We start from the raw sequence: 8,283 nt of genomic DNA on the forward strand, positions 1-8,283 counted from the left end.
AGAAGACTCAGAGAGAATAAGTGTTTTCGTAACAGTTTATATACAATTCAAGCAATATCAAAGCGGTAAAAAGCGGCATTTAGCACATTAGGCTCAAACACGTAAAAATCAGATAATAAATAAAAGCCAAGTATAACAGCTATTCTAAGCTCGAATTCTGAACCCTGAACCAGAGATTCTGGGTTCTTATTCCCCAGCAGAGTCTCCAGAGCTGTCACACCTCCTTTTTCCCGAGGGGTATAGGGGAATAGGGAGTTTTTTTAATTTAAGTGATATTATTCGAAATGGGATTATTTATTTATTCAGAGTCGCTACTTGAAATAATTTATGGTGTCCCAAGTCACCGATTTATTTTAGAATCCCAAATCAAGGAAAATTGACTCTTATTTATGATCTGCGAACACAGAAGACCGGGTAAGAAATTCTGTTAACCCGAGAGAAGGTGTGAGGCACTCCTGAGTTTCGTGGTTTTAGCACGGTCGCTCAACTATTAATAATTGGCTTAGTTATCTGATTTAATACATGTTTTAAAATTATATGTGCATTTTTATTCCGTTTACCGCTTTTATTACATTACTGCATTTTAAACTTTTATGAAATTAATATGAGACGAGTTACGTTGTCGTACACTCGTTGTTTATACACATCGCAAATCACGTCACGTGAAACGCACCCGCAATCTACAACGTGTTTAATTTTATTTATTATTGTTTGAAGTTGTGGTCGAGTCACGTGAAACGCACACTCGAATTGGGGATTACGTATCGTGACCATGCCACAGGAACCGTACCCACAGTCACAATGATTTATTATTAATTACGCCTAAAGCAAGCTACGATGTTCGAATATTATTCAATTACTAATTTTGAGATTATTGTAAGGCCATGAGGTATGTAATTATTTGTGGAAGAATTGGATTTATTATTTATAGAAAAGTGGGCTAGTTTAGAGAAAGATGGGCCAGCTATGTTATTTATTACTTTGGGTCTGATGAGACTAAATCTTTTGGCCCAAAATATTTTCTTCTCCAACAGCCCAAAAAAAAATAATTTCCTTAGAAACAAATCGTGGCCCAAGCAAATTATCCAACACATTATCCCATATTCACTTAACCATTATGCCTACGGGCTACATTACTTCGAGTTCGAATCATTCACTTGACTACTAAGCCTACAGGCTACTTTGTTTCGAGTTCGAGCAAGCACTCACTCGGCCATTACGCCCACGGGCTACATTACTCCGAGTTTGAATCATTCACTCGACGATTACGCATACGGGATATTTTTATTCCAAGTTCGAGCAATCACTCACTCGACCATTATGCTTACGAGCTACATTAATTCGAGTTCGAATCGTTCACTCGACTAATAAGACTACGGGCTACTTTTATTTCGAGTTCGAGCAAGCACTCACTCGACCATTACGCCTACGGGCTATATTTCTTCGAGTTCGAATCATTGATTCAACTAATAAGCTAAGGGCTACATCACTTCAAGTCTGAAAAAACACTCGATCAATCATAGAGACTACGAAGTCCAAATTCGATTAAATTGTTTAGATCCTTGTAAAAACATTCATAAAGGCGTGAATAAAATCTTCACGAAATAGAAGCAAGTCGGAAAAATTATCAATATACAAAATTATCTACATGGTTGATTACAACGTAAAAACTAAAGACTAAACTTCTTGGTCATCCTCAGGAACGGTCTCTTCTTTATCGGGCTCCCCCCTCCTCCCCTGGGATCCGATCTTGCTACCATCATCATCATCATCATTGCCATCAAAAGCAAAGGCTTCAGCTTCAGCTTCGAGCTCTTTAGCCTTTTTTATCTCTTCAGCAAGGTCGAAACCTCGAGCATGTATCTCCTCGAGGGTCTCCCTCCGAGACCGACACTTAGCAAGTTCGGCAATCCAATATGCACGAGTGTCGGCAGTATCCGCCGCCTCTCGTGCCTCCATCTAAGCAGCCTTGGCATCAGCCCGGTACACGGCAATGGACTTGTCTGCCATGACTTTCGACGACTCAACCTCCACCTTGGCCTCAGCAAGCCGTGCTTCAAGCTCCTCGATCCTCTTAGCCTGAGCCGAACCGTTTTGCTTGATGCTTCGAAGCTGAACATTGGCCGATAATAATTTGGCCAAGATGGTTTATTTTTCCGCAGCCAGGCGGTCGATAGTCTCCTTCCACCGATTACATTTAGCCTTGATTTGATCGACTTCTTCCCGAAGTAACCCGATCTTTTCAACCTTTTGCTGCAGGTGAGATAACGAAGGGTTAACTTCCACAGTTGAGTCAAACCCATACTCTAACAGAACGAGGCTCGCCTGCTTATCTAGTTCGGCCTCTTCTTCACGAGCCTTAGCCAAATCTGCTTGAAGGTCCTTTATAGCCTCGTCCTTTTGGCTGCAAAGAAGTTGCTGGGCATCTCTCTCCCTCGAGACCTTCTGAAGCTCGACCTTGCACTGGCTAAAGGTCGACTCGAAACCTACTAATGGCCTGCACAGTAGGGAAAGAACACAAGTCATGTTTGGGAAAAGAACGAAGAAACCAAGTACAGTAAAATCATTACCCGAGTAATGAAATGTTGGTCCTCCTCTAGGAGAAGAGAAGCATCACCAATATCGTAGGCATCATCGACTCCAGTAAAGCAATCCCGAAAAGGATCCCCTACACTAGAACCTTCGCCCATATCGGGGGTCTTCAATTCTCGAGCCTCCTTTAACGCCTCCTCAGAAAAGGCTGGAAGAGAAGGAAAATGACTCACTGTCATGGTCCCAAGCGAATCGCTCGGGATGCTCTGATCAATACTCGGGGTACCAAAATCGACCCCGACCGGTACAGCCGCCATCGGCTCGGAAACTCTTGCAACCTCGATAACTTTCGCAGATTGGATCACCAAAGCTGAGGCATCATCTTTTTCTTCTTCTTTTTCTTCCCTCAGTCGTTGGACCGAGTCTATCGAAAGAGTGATTGCCTTCCTCCTCACCCTTTGAGTTTTGGGCTTGGGGTCCTCTGACCAAGAGACAGCTTTTCGCTTCTTATCTTTTCCTGGTTCCGGGACCGGGGACTTGGTTCCTTCTTCACCACTCGAAGGCCTCAAAACGGAATCCTTGGTTACACCTGCATGAAAGGAAATCGGTGACGAATGGAGCATAAAAAATATTTTTAAGAACACGAGAAGCAACCCTTACTATGATTCTTGCCCTCCCATCTACCTTTTACCAAATCACGCCAAGCGCGTTCGGCATAAGAGAAAGTCGAGGCTAACTTCCGAACCCAATCCTCGAGGTCGGGTACCGCTTGTGGCATCCAAGGGGCAGCTATAAATCGGACAAAGACATCAGATAAAATCGAAAAAAGATACGAAAAGCAATATCTTATGAAAACCACTTACGATCGAAATTTCATTCCTCAGGGAATGACATCTTCTCTTCCGGAATAAGGTCACGGGTCCTCACTCGGATATAACGGCCCATACAACCCCGATCTTTGTCTTCGTCGATGCTCGATATCAAAGCCTTCAATGCCCGACGATGAAGCCTAATTAGTCCTCGAAAGATTTGAGGCCGATACGGTCATATGAGGTGATTCTGGGAAAATTCCAGTCGTCCGACCTTGTTGGAGAAGAAGCGAAGTAAGGTTACTATACGCTATAGAGAGTGATGAATTTGACCAAGGGTGACCTGATATCTCTTGCAAAAATCGATGATCACCGGGTCGGCGAGACCCAACGTGAAGGGGTAAGTGTAAACACTTAAAAACCCCTCCACATGGGTGATGACGCTCTCTTCGGGGGAGGGAATTTGTAACACAACCTCGGAACCCCAGTTGCAGTCTTTCCTCACAGTCTCGAGATGACCCTCAGTTATCGAGCACATGTACATCGACACATGCTCACATCGACCTGGAACAGATGAAGGATTCTCAACCTTAAAATCGATCTTCAGAGTATACGGGCCGGGAACATACTCATAGGTAGGCGGGTCCACTGGCGCCTTATCTCCGGACGGCCGTGAAAAAGAAGCTTTCTCCTTCTGAGGTACAGTTTTTGAAGTTTTGGCCATTGATACAAGAGAAAGAAAGGCAAAGGAAGATGAAAAATTGATGCAGATAGCTCTGCAAACGGCGGAATAGAGAGAAAGGGTAAGAAAATTTGGAAGAGTGAAAGATGTAAAAGTGGTAAATGTTAGATAGAGAGGTTATTTATAGGCTTGTATCGTGACGGTTCAATATCAGAGGTGACCGACCACCGTTTGACATGCATTAAATACTTTGAAAAGACTAAATCGATAGGACAGTTATCACATATGTCATGATCGAGCCCTGTGAAAACGTCAGCTTATAACCTGAGAGAACGGTCGAAGATCATATCGATTCTCACCACATCCTTCCTGAGAAATAAGGGGACTATCTGTATACAGTCGAAATAAATTTCGGCCTTCCTACGTTCGATCGAATTTGAATGGTAAGCAACCGGAGTGGGATTTTGGGATGAGTTCCGAAGGCAGTACAAACGAGCCTCGAGTACGAAGGCTGATCGAGGAGTCGGCTCGATACTTTTATCGAGATCGTGACCGAATCGGTCCGCAAGGCATTGCTTCGAGATCAGAAATGCGCTACGCTCACCCAGGAGGTCGAACTCAAGCCAAAACCGAGGGTTCGACCCAATAACGAGCCCGAGCCAGTGTCGAGCTCACAGACAAGAGCCGTTACAACCGCACTAAGAGAGAGAATCTTGACGGGAATCGAGGAAGAGACAAATCATCATGGGTCCTTCACTATATGCTTTATTTTATTATAAATGAAGTAGGATCCCTCTATTATAAAAGGGGGAGGATCCTTGTAAGCAGGACAGAGAAAAATACATTGTAACAAAAGATCACTTTTCATATTAAAAGATATCTCCTCATGCTTGATTTATTTTACCTTATTCATTCTTTTGCTCACTATTCCTATTCTCATAGCCAATAATACAAACATTTCTATTCCTCTGTACGATTTGTATCAAATTGTATCACTTACCCTTAGAACCATACACAAATTTAACGTTATCCGATTTTTCGGGTAAACAAAAAGTATTGATAAAACAAAATTAATAGATGATAAGTTAAAGAACATACAAAATTGACTTAACTTAAAAATTGTTAAGTGAAAGAAAAAAGCACATAGAACTTTATCGATTTAGGAAAAACTATGAGCAGTAGCAGTATAAACTAGGAATTGAACTACGAAAATAATTAGATTAAACGCTAGATATAAAATCTAAAAAGTTGTTAGTACAAGTGTCACACCTCATTTTTTCAGAGAGGATAGGGGATAAGGGAGTTTTTCCAATTGAAGTGATATTAATCGAAATGAGATTATTTATTTATTTTCAGAGTCGTCACTTGGGATAATTTATGATGTCCCAAGTCACCGATTTATTTTAAATCTCAAATCGAGGAAATTTGACTCTGTTTTAAAGTCTGTGAAACCAGAAGACCGGGTAAGGAATTCTGTTAACCCGGGAGAAGGTGTTAGGCATTCACGAGTTCCGTGATTTTAGCACGGTCGCTTTACAATCATATACTTGGCTTAATTAATTTATTTAATTACGTATTTTAAACCTAAGTGCATTTTACCTTTTACCGCTTTTAATTATGGCATTTATGGATTTAATCTTTAAAACAGACTATATGTGTGTAAGTCTGCTTTGTTTGGGGCACTAAAATCATGTCACGGGAACGTGTACACAATTAATTGCGCTTTATTAATTTAAAATTATTTGTCAAAGTTGCGCGAACGCATATCTCGATTTAATTTTGGATATCGGGATCACGTCACGCAGACATGTGCGCAATCACGATAGTAGTTTAAAATCCGCGCCTAAAGCATTTCTACGAGTGTTTAATTAGGACGTTTTATTTACTAAGATTTTTTGACCATGTTCACACGAACATGTACCTTGGTTTGTTTTTGGCATCACAACTATGTCACACGTGCGTGTATATAATTGTGATAATTAAGTTGATTATAAATACCTTAAGTTATGCTTATGTCTCTAAACTAAATACTCTATGTCATATGGCTAAGTATACATGTTCAATACTATGTGATATGTTTGTTTGTATTAGATGGGGGCAGCCTATGTATTATCTGTCAAGTAGGCCCAGATTTAAAGTTTGAGGCCCGATAAGGACTAAGTCCAAATGAACTCTAACCCAAGACATATATTATTCGTTATTGGGCCTAGCTAATGAATTCAGTTCTAAAGAATTTGGGCATGTTTGAGTCTAATTGACTCTGGCCCAATGCATATTCTAAGGCAACTAAATGAATTCAGTCCAAACGATTTGGGCCTAGTGATCATGGAGTCCAAATGACTCTGACCCAATACCATATTATTAAGCATTCAATCAATTAGACACATTTAATTCAAGAAGGTTTGAGCCTAATAATAGTCCGGATAACTCTGGCCCAATATTCATTTGTGGATAAATTACTCAAAAAATGATTTGGGCCTGATGATAATGAGTCCAAGTGACTCAGTGCATATTTGTGTGAATGAGTTCAAAATTAAAATTTGTAACAACAATTATCAGATTTTTACCTATATTTTGTTTATCTAAAAAAATTAACATGGGTCTTGGGATACGAACAAAATAAAGTAAAATTTTGGTTAATTTTTGAATAATTTCCTACTGATTGCCTAAGCCTCTTAGTAATTTATGTTAAAGTGCTAAGTTTAAGACTCATTGTGTATTTAAAAATAAAAATTACTGCCTTTACTTGTATTATCAATTTAATTTATTAGCCAAAATTTCAGAGTACAATCTTGTAGACCCAATTGATTTGGGCCTAAAAATGTACCCTGATTGCTATTAAATTTGCTTGCAAAACCTAGTTTTTTTTTATGACTTAGAACTAATGGAATCAGATTTACTATATTTGATTTTTTTAAATGAAATGGTAAAACTACTAATTAAACTAGCACATTGTATAGGATAATATAATATAAAAGCTAAATTATTACATTAGTGATAACAAATATATCTATTACTACTTTATAAAATTTTCTAAAAATGTGTGTGTGTGTGTGTTGTTTTTGCTTCTACTATTACACACGCACATACAGATTTTGTGAATATATATAAAGCTTTAAACAGGTTTTTTACAGTTTTAAGAACATTCTAACATAAAGCTACCATGACTTAAATGACTCAAGAAGTATAAATAACTAACCACTCTCAACCAAACAACTTTATGCAATATTCAAATAGAACACAGATTTTTAATAACAAGTGGAATCATAGTCATGATACAGCAAGATTTAAACATTTACATTATTTAAGAAAGTAACTTGATAGCAGCAAAAACAAATAAGTAAGAAAATAGGTCTCTGAAAGTTTGAAGTAAAGCAGCAACAATGAAACCCCATAAGGTGGGAAGAACAACCGAATTTTTAAAAGAAAACATGAAAGGATTGTATATTTTTGCTTCTGAAAAATCAAGATTGATTTTCAGAAATTTTTCTTTTGGAAATGAAGAGAAAACCTTAAGGTAGTGCAGAGATTTCTGTGTGTTTTTGTGTGTGTAGGTGTGTAGCTATTTCAGTGTGTATATTGTGTGTCTTAATGTGTCCGCCGTATAATGAAAAGGGAAGAGTGTATTTAGAGTAAAGGAGTGAAAAGGGATGAGAATTAAGGTCCAAAAGAATCTACTAGAATTCCCTATAAATTAGGGAAATGGCATCTTTCTTAACAGAAATGGGCAGTTGTCCAATTTCTAGTACCTCCCTTATCTCAGAAAATGGACAAGTGTCTAATTTTTGGATATTTTTGGATCTTATCCCTATTTTCCTACTCAACATTGGGACAGTTGTCCCTATTCTAGAAGTTTCTAGTATTTTCTAAATAATTTTCAGAATTAGGATTCCAAAACTGACCCTTAAGGGTCTTGGAATTACCTCAGAACCAGATTGGTTATGGGCCTGAGTCAGGTGACTCTGGGCCTAAAGACTTTGGGATCTTAAACTTTTTACAAAGATATGGAGCCAAGTGGAACGGGCCAATTAAATGAAGCCCAGTTCTCAAACAATAATTAAATAATAATAAAAAATAATTAATTAATAATAGAATAACAGTAATTAGTTTAACAAAATAAATAAACAAAACAGTAATGCTAAAAAAAATAAACGTAAAATTAATGAAACTAACAACATAAATGCAAGAAACAGAGAAGCAAAAATAGGAAAAATAAACTACATCTAACACTGTTTTCACTTTTGTCCTAACTAAATCTGT

This window comes from Nicotiana tabacum, chromosome 19 (assembly GCF_000715075.1).
Source record: "Nicotiana tabacum cultivar K326 chromosome 19, ASM71507v2, whole genome shotgun sequence".
NCBI lineage: Eukaryota > Viridiplantae > Streptophyta > Magnoliopsida > Solanales > Solanaceae > Nicotiana > Nicotiana tabacum.